The sequence below is a fragment of the Pseudopodoces humilis genome, chromosome 3 (genome assembly GCF_049639895.1).
Source record: "Pseudopodoces humilis isolate 2021_Gansu_Grassland_sample_001 chromosome 3, ASM4963989v1, whole genome shotgun sequence".
NCBI classification, from domain to species: domain Eukaryota; kingdom Metazoa; phylum Chordata; class Aves; order Passeriformes; family Paridae; genus Pseudopodoces; species Pseudopodoces humilis.
Genome location: NC_142202.1, coordinates 1,975,079 through 1,991,677, shown reverse-complemented (window position 1 = coordinate 1,991,677; position 16,599 = coordinate 1,975,079).

Genomic DNA, 16,599 nt, shown 5'->3' with positions numbered 1-16,599 from the left:
AAAAAGCTTTATTGGCAAAAGTGTGTGAGATCCTGTGACTCTGTTTAAGCTTGTTCTCCTTTGTGGCTAACGTTAGTGCTGTTTCTAACCAGCTGTACAGCTTTCAACCTGAATACCCCTTCTTTTGTTGAAAAACAAAAACTAAAAGAAAATTAGAGGTGTGTTTTCCCCTTTGCGACTGAGAGAGAAAAAGTAATCACTGTGGTCCTGATCATGACAGATCTGAAGCTATTGCCAATGCTGCTTTCAACTCTAACCCTCTGAAATTCTTTCTTTCATGTTCTGGGTAAAGCCCTGTATTTTTCTACATGTTTGTGGCATAGTGATAGTGATAAAACCTTATTTTATTCCTTTACAGTGCTCTTGACTGAAGGTAACCTTGACATTCACTTCTGGGACTTGATTGATTTCTAAAGTTAAATGGCTTTGTTAATTAACCAACAATTTAGGCTTCTTTACCAAAATCAGGGAAATCTGCCTTTTTGCTGTTGGGAGATCTAAAATGAGAGTGACCCAATTGCTGTTTCCCTGAACTAATTTAGAAAGGGAACTTGAAATGCTGCGGGGCAAACTTGGATTTATTGCAGTATTTTATGTATTCCATTAACTTCTTCGGTTGTTGTAGCAATGCAGAGGCAAAATGATAGCAAGCCTTGAATTAGTGTTCATCTTTCAAATAAGACAAATCACATCTTTTAAAAGATAAGTATGGTTGATACTTAGCACAAACCCAACTCTGATATGCTTCAGGGATTCCTTTGAATTCCTGTTCCTGAAAATGAAAGAATCACTCTGTGTGGCAGATGCAGAGGGAATTTCCTGTGTGCAAAGAAAAGAAAAACAACCCACCTTAATTAATCTTCCTGCTGAAAAGAAATCTGCAGGGAGTCAGAGAAGCTTCTCTGCAGTTTCCAGCTGTGGAATTTGAATTTTGGGTGTTTATTTACAGAAATCATCAGGGTTTTGTGGCGTTTTTGTGTGGTGTCTCCCCTACTCCCCACCCATTTAATTAGCATCATATTTATGATCCTCAGTGGTTCTAAACTGGTGTGATTCCACCCTGAATGAAGTGTCAGAGTGGCTTCCCACCTGTGTGGATGGATCAGAACATGAGCAGTTGGAGGTTTAGGGTCAGTCAGAAAAACAGTAAGTCAAGGATGGCTCGTTAACACTTTCTAAATATAGATAATTTTTTTGTCCTAATTTATTTCATTTTAGGGAGTGGGCATGGGAGGAGAAAGTATCATAAAATCAGTTGAGGGAGATGTATGAGATACTGTCAGTAACATGTTTGTCTTCTTTTGTAGGAACTATTGAAAGTTACTCACCTGCTCTGTGTAGTAGTTATTGGCACAGGCTGGCATTTAATGACAAACTGGCAAATTAAACTGTATTTCCAGATCCAAGGATTCTGTTAAAACCAAAACAGATGAGAGGACTGGGTATGATTCAGCTGTGGACCTCTCACTTCCCTCTTTCCATTTCTGTCTCCACTTTGCCTCCAGCCATACAACTGCAGCTCCTTATTTTGTGTCTGCTCCACACATGAATTACCAGAGCTTGTCTGAATGTGCTACTTAACCTCCTTTCCTTCAAATCCCTTGGTGAATAAGGAACATATGGGCAACATTTTGGGTGCAGCTCACATTTAGATCACAAGTTTAGATCAGAGTGTGATACTGAGCTGCCTGATTTCCTCTCACAATTCCCATTCATAAACATGTCTGTGTAGTTCGTATGAGGACATCACAAACCTATTTTTTCACCCCTGATAAAGTGCTGAGTGTTGTCCATCATTATCCATGAGCAGCATTAGCTGCACTTAGTTCCTGGTGTAGGGGCTGGTGCTGGGAGGTGTCCAGAGGTGTCACAAAGTTGGTGACACTCAGTACATTCCTCCTGTTCCCTTCTTGTTCCTTTGGTCCCTTTCTGGTTTTATTTCCCTGCTACAAATATTTTTTCCGGATTATGTAAATAAAGCTAAATGGACATCTTTCCAATTTATAGTTACTGTTAACTAGTGGTAACAAAAAAAGGCATAATTAGCTGGTGTGTGGCAGGTGGGGATTGTTTCAAATTTGCTGACCAGGTAGAGACACCAAATAGAATTCTGGCTACCCAAAGTCAACAGTAAATCATTTATTAATCTTAAGATAGCATTTGACCCAAATTTATTAGATAATTTCTTCAAACCAGTGGAAGTAAATGAGATTTTGGCATCAGCCTGTACTGGTGATTGTTTGATTTCATGGGAAATAAAAGACCTCATACTTACAAAATATTTGTTGTTTTTTTTTTCTTTCTAGTGAAACAATGAATGTTAACTCAAGAAATGTGAATTGTTTTTAATTTCCTGTGGAAAAGCTTCAGACATCTAACCTCAAGACAGAAGTAAACGCATTGTGTGTTAATCAGGCAGAATAAGGAATAGGAAAACAGGAGTCTGGGTGCAAACATTTCACAAATCTCAGTGATGTGGTAAGTGAATTTTGCATATATTTGTAACTAATTAACTTGCTTCTGAATTGCTGTAAATTCTGTTATTGTAGGCACTGTGACACCAGGGTTTCAAGGTGCTCCCAGGGAACACACAAGAAGGTTTCTTGGAGGAGGCTGGGTATTGGACAAGAGCAAAAGCCGCAGGCTTTTTCCAGCCTGGCTGGAGAGCAGCAGTGGCAGAGGGGATGAGTCAGTGGACAGTGCTGGGCCCTCTCCAGCCTTTCCATCAGCTCCGTGGGGCTGGAGGCATTGGCACTCAGCAGCACCGGCTGCAGGAGCTTCACAAGGTGTTTTCATGGACTCCTAAGGTGGGGTTGGAAGGGAAACTCTGTGTATCTATGACCATGAACCCTTCCTTCTTCCCAGGAAAATAAAAATATAATGAGAAGGGGGAGCTTTCCCAAAGGTCTTAGTGGATCAATGTAATGTTGAGCTAAGGGAAATTAGAGGTTAGCTGATGTTCCCAGAGGTACAAATGGCATAAACTGATTGTAAAGAAAGAATTTACTCTGTGAGGAACACTTCAGGCACTACCACACATTCACAGCTGCATTTGCAGGTAAGTTACAGATCAGGTCAAGTGTCTTGCTCTGTGGTTTTCCAAAGGTCTGGGAGACAAAGCTGACATCAGGAAAGGTTTATACTTTTCCCCTTTAGTGTTTTGGGTGCTGTTGCAGTTTTATCACTGAGGGGCAGTTTACAGAAGTGTTACTTGAAGTGTTGCACAGACATTGAGAGATCAGCACCAGTGACACAGGAGCATTAGGAGGGATGATAAAAGGAGGCTTTTCAGCCTGTGCCCTTTCTAAATGTGGTCAGGTAAGGAGAAAGTAATACAGTTAAAATGTTTGTGCCATGCCTAAACTTGTGGCCTGCCTTATTACAAGTGCCTGATGTCAAAGATGGAGCAAAGACAGCAGGGACCCTGCAGGTCAGTCTGTACCTGGGAGGAAGCTCAGTTCATCCTGAAACATGGCAGGGAACAGTTATGGGAACACTCACTGCATAAAGGGGAGTGTTTGACTCAAAGTGACCCATGGCCTTCTGTAAAAAAAGAATAGGAAAAATAAGTCTAAACCATCCAAAACACACGTGATGATGATTAAGAAAACACCTCTGGATGAAAAAGGTGTTACTGAAAAATGTAACCTAACAGCAAAACTCTAAAGTTAAAATTACTTTAAATTGTGCAGCTGTAACAAAGTTCCAAGTGTCGAATTAGCATTTCTGTTTTATTTCTAATTCCAGTTCTTGCATTTTACATTATAACTGCATGAAGGTGCTATTCAGAAAAGCAGAGCCCAGATGTTGCTGTTGATTGTATTGTGTACTGTTGTGCAGAAGGAAAATAATACCTGATTTATGATAGAAAGCACTGTGGAGATAAATGCAAGCACCAGAACTGGATTTAAATGATATTGCCACAAGTGAGATGCATTTTCCCTTTCCCTAACCCCTCTATTCCCTAAACCCCCTGTAAGGCTTCTAGTGCAATATTCTGCAGTCCCTGTACAACCCAACTTCCCTTAAGTCTGAGAGAGATTTATAGTTATGTTACTTCTATCACTCAGAGCATCATAAAAACTGTCTCCCAGCAAAACAAAGATTGCTGCATCTCAAAGAAAAGCACATACTCTGAGCACAGTTCCAGGTAGAAGCTCAGATGCTGTGGATTCCCAGAACTGCCTCTCTATTTTGGCCCATGTTGCCTCTTAGAATCACAGGATACTTTAACTTTCAAAGATTTCCAGAGGCCTCTAGTCCAAGTCTGTGCTTCAATCAGTGCCAGCTTTCAGTTCAGTCAGTTTGCTCAGGACCTTGTCCAACAGGATTTAAGGAGATCCCATGGATTACCTGGGAGCCTGTCTGTGTTTCACCAGCCTTGTCTCTCTCTCATCAGAATTTCCTGTACCCCAACCTTGCCTTTAACTTGCTGATAAATACTATCTTGCCTATACAGGCAAGAGAAAAGATTATCCTTCCCTCTCTCTGGTGACTCACTGGTGTAGTTCAGCACAAGATCCCGTACACTCATCTCTATACATTAACTGACGTGTATGATGCAAATGGGATAAATATAGGTAATTTCTGGCTCTTGAAGGAGACCAGATATGATGGCAATCAACCTGGAATGTCTGCTTTCCATTTTGTTTGTCCTAGGCACAGAGTAGCAGCCTCTTCTGAGTGCCTCACAATGCTTTTCATCATAATGCACTTTCAGATGGTTTAAAAAACAGCCCTGCTGTGAGAATCACTATTTGCTGTTAGTGTAAAGCTTCTCTAAAGGCAGCTTGCCATTACTGTGTGCTTGTCACAGGTAACCTCCTGTTCTGTTCCAGGGAGAACCTCTAGCACAACTCAGCTTTCCCATGTGTGTAAATACCTGCCTCACACTGCTGCCCCCAGCAGGGCTAATTAGAGTCATTAATTCTGCTTGGCTAAAGGGGTGCACTGTAGGCTCCAAAGCTCGTGCTACACTCACTTCTCTGACGGCCCCTTAGGAAAAAAAATCCTTAAAAAGGCTCAAATCCTTTTTCCTCATTTTTGCATGTTAGAAGTGGTGTTCCAAGCACAGATTAGTGTGTGGTGTGTGAAGGCTGTCGCCGTGAGGACACGTGTGGCCTGCTCTGTGCAGCCGTGAGAGCAGGGTCACTTGGGGTTGTGAGTCACTGGCTGTAATTAATGTCCACATGGATATTCTGAACATCACAGGGGATGGCACTGCTGTGACTCCAGCAGCAATTCCCATTAAATTGGTGCTGCTGACACCTTTCTGTGAGTGACTTTGGCTGTTGCATTGCAGATCGCCCCAACAGAGATACCAGGATGGTCTGACTCTGTTAAACACAGCCACGTGTTGCAATTAATTTTAATATTAAGTGACACATTCTGCTTAGTTCATAGGTTCATGTGTGGGTCAGTTCCTTCTTTTGTCCCATTATTCCAGCTACCTGAGGATAATCCAGAGTTTTACACAGCCAAGGTTTTGCACAGTGCGGACGCACGAGCTGCAGTGTGAAATACAGGACTGTGGAGGCACTTGGAGATTTATTGGAGCTTGCAGCTTGTCCCAACGGACTTGGCTTAAAAATATATTTAAAAGATAAAAAAGAGAAGGTTTTTCCCTTTCCAAAATCCACATGAGACTTGGGTTCATTCCTTTTTCGCTTTAGGTAAAAAATTGCATTTACTTTGGATTTTTTCCTAGAAAAAAACTAAGGAAAAATCCTGCACTAAGCAGTAGTGTTGTGGTGAGAGAGAGGAAAGATTTAACTTCAAGTCTCCAATGTAATAACTTAAATCTGGGTTTGAGGTGATTTTCACTTTAATGATCAGTGGTCACTTGGCTACTTTGGGATGTAAATATTTTTCTTTCCATCTTCAAATTTCATTTGATACCTGAGCTTAATTTTAAAAAGTAGCAATATGCTGCTAGGAAAAGCTCAGGATTTAAGTAACTCCTGATTTTATTTTTTTCTTTTGACAAAAACAGCACATGAATTGGTGGGGGGGAAAGCCCCTACTGCATATGATATCTCATTGGGGAAAATCAGGGCTACATGTCCCCATGCTGACTTCCAGGAGAAGGTATATCCAAGAAAGGAAAAATAGCACTTAAATTACTTTGAAAAGTCAATTTTCTCTATGGCTAAATTGTTAAGTGCATTTTGTTTTACAAGGTCTATGAATATTTTGATTTTTCATGTTGGTTTGCAATGCAAATAGATACTGAGTTATCAGAATTTGCCAGTGGGCAAAAAAAAATCTGAATTTCAATCAATTTTGCTAAGTACCCAGCAATGAAAGGTTTCTTAGACGCTTTACTCATTATTTTTCATTGTACGTGTGCAAGGAAACGTGACCTTGAGGCTTGGAGATTATCAAGTAATTAGTTTGGGTTTTATCCCAGTGAAAACTTCAGAAGAAGCCCAAAATGTTTAAAAGCACAAATTTGGTTTTTAATGGGAAAAAATGAATAGAAATTTTAAACGCAGCAAATTTACGAAGGTCCTGATTCTTCTTGATGAAAATTAACATCTGTTTGGTTTTTTTTCCTTTCAAAAAGAGAAAATCTTACTGAGAATCAGCAAATTCCAGTTTGGGTGGTGCTGCTCCTCCTGGGGCACAGCAAAGCAAATGTAAAAGCCCTGATGATTTTCTTGGATAGCTTCCTTAGAATATTAGAAATAACAGCAGGGAGATTCCCAGATCTTCACCAGCTGAGCAATGCTTGTGTATTTCAAGTGGAACCTTTTGCTCCTCCATGGGCTCTGCTTCTGCTCAGTGCCTGGGTTTTATAGGAGCACATCTTGGCTTTCTGTGCTTAAAACTCAGTGCTCTGTTTCTGTGAGTTTTTGGTCAAGAACTGTGACATTTTGGAGAGAAAATGGAGATGAAATTTGGGTGTCTTCCGTTACCAAGCACTACAATAGACCATGGCTTTTCTCCCTTGTTGAGCTGTCAGGATCCAGTTCTGGAGAAAAATCCGGAGAGGATGTGCCAGGTGTGCAGTGGAGTGGGACAGTGAACAGCTTCCACAAAGAAATGAAGCAAGTCCTAAAGAAATACACTTTTTCACCCAACAAGAGGTGGCATTGTAAATGCTTCTCTCAGAGAAATGTTAATATGAAATCCTATTTTTTTCCCTGTTACTGGAACTTTCTCCATCCTGTTGGTAGAACAGTTGCAGCAGTGATGGAAGCACCTTCTCACACCATAATGTGAGAGCTCTGAATTGTTACTCTTGGGAGATGAGAGAAGAGCACTAGAGACCTAGAAGAGACCTAGAAGAGCACTAGAAGAGCACCACTTACCCATTTCTTCTAAGCTCAGGATTCTGCTGTGTAAATAAGTGTCTGGTTTCAAACTCTGTTTTTTATCAGCCTAGAGAAATGTCCTTCTCTCCTTTCTCTGTTCTTCTATGAAAAGCATGTCTGTAGTTCGTGTAGGTTGTGCAAGTAGGACCCATTATTTTGTTGTAGTGGTAAAACATGAGTGAGAAAATAGATCTGCATCTTCTTTTTCTTGGCCCTGCCATGTTCAGTCTCTGCTGGGTGATGTTTTTGTGCCTCCAGAATGCCTTCAAACCAACACCTTCTTGGCTGCTTTCATTTCTACTTCTCTGTCTCACAGCATCTGATTTTTTTTTCCTTTATTTTTTCCTGTTCTTTATTGAATTGTATTAGAGTATTTAAACATTTATGTTGCCACTTTCTTTAATATGCAGCTTTTAGTGCAGTTATGTGAGTGCATTAGAAATACCCAAAATAAGCAAAAGGAAAAAGAGACATGACACAATTGCTACTTTGATAAAGTAGATTCACTATTTAAAATGTCTTAGCACCTCAGCCAGATTTATAGTGTGGTTTCCTACAACTCCCTCCTGGTGTTCTGCCACGAGATTATCTTGAATCCTGACACCTCAAATCCTGTTGTTGCTCCTCTTATCATTAGAACAGAACATCTTACATGTGGTTGCTGAAATGGCTGTTTTAGAAGACTGGTGATAGCATAAGGGATATTTGTCTTAAATAAAAAGTATTTAGAAACATGCATGAACTGCTTCCCATATGGAGTGAAAGATAAAGCAACATTTGTGGCTCTCCCTCTCCCATGATGGGCAGGTGCAAAGCAGGAAGGATGTAAATTCAGATGAATTTGTTTACACACACATTCTGTTTTATTCAGAAGGTAAAAGGTTGTGTGTGCTTTTCTAAATCCTTTTCCATGTGCATGTCTTTACATGTCCAAGTTAATAGGTGCTTGGCTCACATAAATCAGAAGATGCTGGAAATGAGGGAAAGAAGCTGTTTTATCTTGTTTGGGATGTTCCAAATCAGTGTGGTCAGGAGCTAATCCCAGTGATGGGCTGCCTCCTCCCTCACAGGAGAATTTGTCAGCAGAGTCATCCTTCTGGGGACACTTGCCAAGCCCTTTCCTTGCCCTTTTCTGACTTACCAGGAATGTGCCAAGTGCCTGTCAGCTTTGTCCATTACAGTTTACTTCAGAAATCACTTGTGGGGGTTACCAAGGACAGCAGTGAAAACTCAGCACTCTGATTTTGCAGTTACAGAATATTCTCATCATTACAGGGAGCTACAGATTTTTGGGGTAGCACCAGTTGGAATAAGCATTGAGCTCACTGAGGGGCTTGCAGGTAGGAGCACTTTCACAGAAGAGATGATGTGCATGGGAGTAAAACTGAGCTGTTAAATCCCATTGGTCCATACAGAATGGAAAAGAAAAATAAATTAGGGATTAATTGCAGCTTTTTGCCATTCAGATGAAAATCCAGATAATGATGCAGACACAATAAGACTTAGAGTTTTCTCAGTTTAATTTGAACATTCAATATGACTTGGTAGAAATTCCCCATTGCTGGGTTTTTAAAAATTTAATTAGAATAGTCACAAATTGTAAATGAGCACTTTCTTCAATACACACAGTGTTTTCCCAGTCAGTGAAGAAATAAAAATGAAAGTTGTTACTGAGAGGTGAAATTAGAGTACTTGTGTCATTGTTATCCTTTCACGTTTTGCCTTTTCTCATCCTTTATTATTCTTCTATCTTTAATCCTCCTCTCCTTAATTCACTCTTCAAGGCAGTGGGAATGACTTATAAAAGGATGACGAAAGCATGAATGGAATAATTGTGTCTTTTTGGTTTCCAAGTCTCACCTCGGTGTTGCAGAAGGGCTGTGAACCATTTTAAGACCTGAGTGCCTCAGTGATTTGTTGGTTTTGCAGTGGTGTGTGAGATTGTGCAGGTCAGCCCTGCTCTCCTGTGACCCCTTTTGTGCTCTGTTCTGCTTCCTTGACATCCACTCACAGACCTGAAATTGTGTTTAAATAGCTAGAATTTACTGAAGAATATCAGTTCCCCTTCATATCTTCCCTTGTAACTCCTCATGAGCTGAACTTGCCCTCTTTCTTATACCACCATACTTAGCTCAGTGATGAAAACACTGTAAGAAAATTTCAAATACATGACAAAAAATTGTTTTCTCAAAAAAATCGTCCCATAAATCTGCCATTGTCTGTATCCAGTAGTGCCAGGACAAAGAAATGCCGAAGTTATTTGCTGTGACTATGGGTCAAGGGAGGACTAAGCAGAAGCTGTGTTTATATGTGCCAAGGGAACAGGGTAAAGTAAATGTTAAATTCTGTGTGTTGGCTGCTGGAGTCTGGGACTTGCCTATTTCCAGTTTGTGACCAGCATCTGAAGCTTGAGAGTGTCATTGGCAGTGGGTATCTGACTGTGAGTGGCTGAAAGTAGCCAGGAGAAGATGAGGATTCCAGAGATTTTCTTTCACAGCATCAATCAAAGGCTTTTAAGGGATAAGGATCATAAAGAGATGTGAACTGAGATATGAAAGAGTACTAGTTGTAAAAACCCACCAAGTGATACTTACCAGCTATATTTGGATTAGCCTGAGACCATCAAGAGTTACTTTTCTAAGGCAGAATCTCAGGAAAAAAACCCTTTGGTTTGGATGCAGTTTCTGCCATCATCTCAGAGACTGGTAGGAACAGTCCACTTGATTGTGCTAATGGCAAGCTGTTGATGGATGTGTCTCCTGTAATTTGTGATGCCATGTTGGCATGAAGGAGGGCTTAAGGCCAATTGAGTAATTTATGAGTGTAAGATCCATGCCACTGCAGTGCTGCTACTGTCAGGAGCTGCTCACAGCAGTGCTGCTGTTTGGGTGTGATACAAACTGAATAAACCTGTCAAATGTGCTCCTGCTCATCCCCTTGGTAATGTTGTATCCCACATTTCCTGTGAGCACCAAGGAAGGGGAGCCCCAGACATTCCCCTGTGCCTGTGGGTTGTGTAGCTTTAACACAAGCACGCAGAGGATGAACTTTTCCTTTCAGGACAGTATTTTCCAAGGGCATAGCTTGTCCTGTTGACCTTTGCTGAGAGTCAAAGTCAGGTCTCAGCACTTTGTGCTGCTGTTGGAAGTTGAGCTGCTCTGTTCTATTCATGCCCAAAGTCAAAGCTTTATGGAGCAGTTTAGTGTTCAAGTACCTGTGACTAGTTTATAGTCTCACTTCATATCATCCTGCATCCAAGACAAGAATAAGTGCTTGACTCACAGCAGGATCTTGCCTCCTCCTTGGAACCCTAGAGGATCTATTTTGCTGCTGCATTATCAAATATCATCAGTAATTTGTCTCTCAGCTGTTACTCCAGTGATCTCTTCTCTGTTTGGTGAATGAAACTTCTATCCCATTAGAGGGATATATTTCTGTTGCAATCTCTGGAATTCTCACTCCTCAGATCATGTCACTGGTGCCGTACCCCCAAAGTCCAAATTAATGTCTCTTCCCTTTGAGCAGCAGCTACAGTTCTGAGCATCAGATCTGGGAGCATGATAAATTCCTTCTACTTCTGGAAAAACCAGTTTTTTCATGCTTGCATATAAACTTGTTGCTGTTCTCAGACTTCAGTCTGAATTTATAAGTGGATATGACAATTGCCATGCTTCTCATCAACAAGTCTCTGACCACTTGAAAAAAGATTATTATCATACTATTTCCACTTTGCAGTAGCAGAAACAGATGCAAAGCAAAATGATAAGGCTTTGCTTTATCTTACAAATGTGCCCCATGGAATCATGCTTCAGTGAGCTTGGGAAAACATGGAACAGGGGCCCGGAGCAGCTGTGAAATCTCCATCCTTGGATGTAGTCACAGCTCAGCTGGACTAGCCCCAGCAACCTGCCCTGCCTTTGGTTAGACCAGACTAACTGTAACCAGTACAGTGCTATGCTTGCAATTCCAGAGACAGGAATGACTCGGGTTTCCAGAATTCCAGAGATTTGTTTCACCTCTACCATGTCATGCAAGGTAAATTCTGTATTTTCCATGAGAGGGAGAAAAATTAAACTCTTTTTTGGCACATTTTATTTTGTTTGGAACAATATGCAGAGCCACAATTTCAGCCAGCTCGGTGCCAGTCCATCTCTTGGGAGCCAGGGCAGAGCTGGTGTGGTCAGAGTGGAACAGTGTCACCACTGAGCAGAGCAAAAGAGTTCATTGAGGCGTCTCCACGCAGGCAGAGCAAACACCAACCACCTCCTGCATCTGTGAAATCCAATTGCATCACGTTTTATAGACACACAGCTGACATAATTGAGTAATTCTGTTTATACAGAAATCATTCCTGCAGCAGTTTGCTCTGCCGGGGATCTAATGTCACTGGTAACCATGGCACCGGTGCCTTTATCAGCCTCTTCACACTTCATTTTGTGCTGGCCTATAAAAATAAAAACAGAATCAGATCCGTATCTTGGTCTCTCTGAAGGTTGAGGGGTACATGTAGCAATTGGTTTTGCATCAAGAAGTGTTTGTGATGGAGGCAGAGGCTCTTTGGTGATCAGCTGAGTGCTGCCCAGCACTGAAGCCCCTGATGTGCTTGCGTGCTCTTCCCTGATGTCCTCAGGGCACGGAGCTCTGCTGGGAGCTGGGGGAGCTCCCACAGGCCCTGTGTGTGTGTGCTGTACCATCTGGCAGGAAACACTGACTTTTCAGTGCCATCTCCAGGGACTAGTTTATTTTATCCAGCCTTGGCTTTCTATAAAAGACACATAGATCTTCCTCCTAGGAGAATGTCATGATCACTGTGTTAGCAAGTTTTACACACGTATTCTCTGCTCTTCATAGATTCTGAGGATGGTGTGTTTGTTTTTCACAGGATGGAATGGAATTCTCAGCTCTCAGTCTCCCCTTTCCCCTTTTCTCGTGCAGATGCCATTCAGGTATTTTCCTTAGAGGTGAAAAAATGGAGCTGAAACCTCTTAGATGGGTTAGGGAGTTGCAAAATCTTTCATGTCTTCATGTCAGCCTCATGATAGATTTATCACAGAGCTGTCACATAACAAGGGAGGTGCTGGTGGCTGTGCTTGAAAGAAATGCTTAGTTCCAAAAGAAGGTGCGAGGGAGGCTCTGACAGACGCAACCGTAACAGTGTGCGAGGGCAGACAGCTCTGCCCAGCCCCAAGGAATGTGCAAACTGCTGAATGGCAACAGAGGTTCCTGCCCTTCCTTGAGTTTCCCTGTGTGGGTAAGTTCCCAGGGCCCCTGCTCTGCTGTGCCTCGAGTGACACCCTGTCCATCCCAGGGATCCTCTCAGAGCCATCCTGGCACTGGGCAAAGTTCTCCTTGAGCTTTTTTGGGGGTACCTCAGTGAGAGCTGTGGGCTTTGCTGTGCTGCCCACCCACCAGAAAATAGGACATGGCATAAAAATGAGGGCAGCTTTATCATTAATGAAACAAAAAGGGGTTTTTTGGGAAAAAATAAGTGGCAGGGACCAATTACAAGTTCAGATGCAAGTTTTCCATTGTATTTCTCAGTGAAGAGCTTTAATGAAGATCAGTTGTCAGTGTTGCTCTTCCTGTAGAGACGTTCTCTTTAGCTGGTGAAGTGAGACCAAAATGCTGTTTGTCAGAAATAGGAATTTTTCATAGGTGACTGGTGAAGGCCTTGCTTGAGGCTGAAGCTCGATAGGTTTTTAGCTGAAAACTTGAGCAGCTTTCAAGTGAGCAGAGGCCAGGGGGTTTAGCAAAAAGAAAGCAAATAGCACATGGAAGGAGCCCTTTGAGGTCTTGCATTGAGACAAGAAGGTGTTCATTTCTCTTTCTGGTTTTTTTTTCTGTTTTGACCCAAGTTTATTTTGTACCTCAGTACATCTCCACTCACATTTTTTAATGGAACTGGATTGCTAGAGCAAAATGAAGTATAAAGTCACAGTCTAATGCTTGCAAAATGCCTTGATTTTTGTTAAAGAGCAGCTGTTTTCTCTGAGCCTGTGTGCCTGCCACTGGCTGACAGAAATCAGATCTTCCCTGAAAATTTCCTTAATTAAGTTGAACATTTGACTTAACAAGAGAGAAATAACTATATTGGTGGGTGGTGTTATGCCGAAAAACAGAGCTTTTAGTTATTTAATAATAAAAATATTTCCTCAAGCTTTGCCTTAAACTAGATAAGTACAGATGAGTCAGAAAGCTCTGGAAGACAGACATTGGTATGTAATGGGACAGATTTTTGGAAGCCTTTAGCTACGCTATCCTGAGTCCTGGAGTGCAGTGCATTTCTGATGGAATTACGCACGCTGCTCCTCTATGAATACCAAAAGTATTTCTGGTGATTATGGCCTTTCAGTGAATAAGAAGTGAATTAATACCGATTAAATTGCATTACAGAAATAGAATATTTTCACAGCACTGGAAGCTGCTTTGCCAACAACGCTGTGGTGGGTACTGGGAACTGTTTCAAGCTACTTAGCATTAATGAATGGGAATTACTAAGTATAAACATTTAATTTTTTTTTTTTATTTAAGAGGATGGTTCTACCAGTCTTGCTGATGTTGAGCTATAACAAGATGTGTATGAGCAATTTTGACGTTAATTATATAACATGACATTTCTCACTTGTTCTCTGTTCCTCCCCATATTTTTTTTTTAAGAAAGCATTTTACTCACCTTTAAGCTAATGAGTTGTGGAATTCCACCGTGATTGATGCTCGTTTAGGCTCATAATTCAGCATGACTACCATGTGAGATCACTTGGTACGAGGCAAAGGAGAATTGTGCTTGTTCTTAGGTGGTACGAAGAATGCAGAAAGGTTCATGTAACATTGGCCAGTGACAGTAATAAATAATTCTCGTATCTCTGTTTATATAAAACATTTTCTTGGCTTGCACTGTAAAACATGGCTATCAAAAGTATTTATGTTATGACTGAAGTCATATAACTGAGGGAATTTTTTTAGCATAACTAAGTCCTACAGTAAGGAGTTATCACTAAAATATTTATTAGTGCTGTATTAAAAAAGTATTCTACATTTTACCCACTGCACATTGTCGTGAGAGAGTAGAAATAAGAGTTTTTTTACAGAAGCCCTGAAGTAGAACATACACATCAAACTGTGTTTCTTCTCTTTTAAATACCCTGTGTTTTAAGGACTAAGAACATTAGGAAGAACAATATACTTTCAGGATTAGCATGTAATACTGACAATTATCCCCACTGGAAACAATCCCAGAGAAGCTGAAAATAATCAGAAGGGAAGGGTGACCATGTAGATGGAGTGAGTGAGTTGTGCTGGCATGGGGACATTTTTGTGCTGAGAGGGTTTAAGTCAGAGATGGAAATGTGCCCATACTGGAAAGTCAGCTCGAATCAGGCAGTGCAGTTGGGCAGTTCCCTCTTGTGTCAGCCCTGGCAGATCCTTTGGGAGAAAAGTGTGGGGCTGGAGCCATTAGCTCCCAATGTTCTCCCAGCCTGAGGAGCCTGAGGGAAGCTCCCCTCGGTTGCAGCTGAGTCACAGATCAGTGACCTCAGTTCCGCTTCATGACAGCAGCAGCTGCTTCCTGAGCAGAAGTGGGAGACTGGAATCAGGTGAAAACACCAATATCATTAATATCTGATCTTCCACTGGCAGCTGTTCTAGTATCCAGAACTGCAGGTAACTTCTGACCTTTGTTTTCCCCAAACTGTCAGAAGTGAAAGGAATAACATTTACTGCAGGACTTTGTAACCTGCTGGAGGCTGACACCCAAACACATCATTCAAACTTGTTTCCTCCTGCTCTTGTTCCCACATCACCGAGCTTTCATCGCACAATGGCTGTGTCCATCAATTTCTGTGCCTGCTCTGCCCATCTTTGTATTTTCCATCAGTTTGTTTAGAGCAAGAAAAATGTAACTTCACACAAAACCTCACAGTTCATTCAAGTGACCTGAAGTCATCCAGGGGTTTGAAAAACAGCCTTAGGTTAAAATAAATGTGTTTTCTGTAGACTGTGGATTGGCAGCAAGAGCATTATACTGCAGGGAAAGAACTGGCGGGATGGAAAATTTCCCAAACTCTCGTGGTTCCCAGGACGTTTTCAGAGCAGGTTCACAAAACAAAAATTTCCACGTGTTGTGGTTTGATGTGTTTGCTTGAGGGTGTGTGGGTGCCCTGGAGGAGACCTCCAGCATCACCTGCCAGGGTGCCCTTGGGGATGGCCTTGTTCTCCCAGGAACTCCAGTGCTTTCCTTTCCTCCCCTGGCACCACAGCAACACTGACGAGCACATTTGCATCTTGATTTGTGTGCAGGATTTCTGGTTTTTATTGCCCCAAAAAAATCACATCAAATTTTCCTTTAACTCTCTCCCCGGAAGGAAAAAGCAGAACAGGGCAAAGAACAGAGATGGATTTCTCCTTCCTTTTCCTCTGCCTCAGTCTCTTGTCAGTAATTACTGTGTATCACCTCTTGCTATTTTGTAGCAACATATAGCAAGAAATCTTTTCCTTTTGATTAAGTGCCAACAAATCCACAGGATGGCAGAGCACAAAAGAGCAGCTGACAGTCCTTTTATATTCCTGCACAGACACACAAACAGAGCCATGAATGTTCCAGAGAATGGCTGCAAGTTTTTCACAAGATAAATCATTTGAGAACAGGACCAAACCCATGCTACTGAGGCTAAATTAATTATATTAAAAATAATAATCTAATTATCAACAAAAATTAATGAGTGGAACAACCTAGTGCCACCTGCCGTGTGAAATCAGTTTTGTGAGGGCTCAGGCATTCTAAAAAATGTTGTTCAGGAGATTGAGTGTGGTATTTTCTGTGTGTCCTGAGCCCCCAGGGTTGCACTGCTGACCTGTAGCTGAATTGGAGGAGAGGGCAGAAAGCTGCAGGGTCTGCAGTTTGGTACTGAGCACTATAAACTAATTACTTGTTCTGCACTGGTGAAAAGTAAAGTGCAGGTTTCTGGTAAAAGTAGCATCAGATTTCAAAATGAAATTATTCCACTTTGACTTTTGATTTTTTGAATTACATCGCCAACTCCTAAACCCACCACTGTCTTTAGGGAAAGTTGTAGCTGCTATTTCTGGATGGATGTTATGGAGTGAAAAGAATCCCACAGGAGGTTATGGAGCAAGTAGGAAAGAAAAGAAATTAAAAGGTGCAAGAAGAAAGCAAAAACGTTGCATGAAGAGCAAATGCCTGTGTTTGGGGTGGCACTGAATGTACAGGGATCAGCCCTCCTGGGTCTTTTCCTCGTGGATTGCCTGTGCCCAATGGGAAAAATCC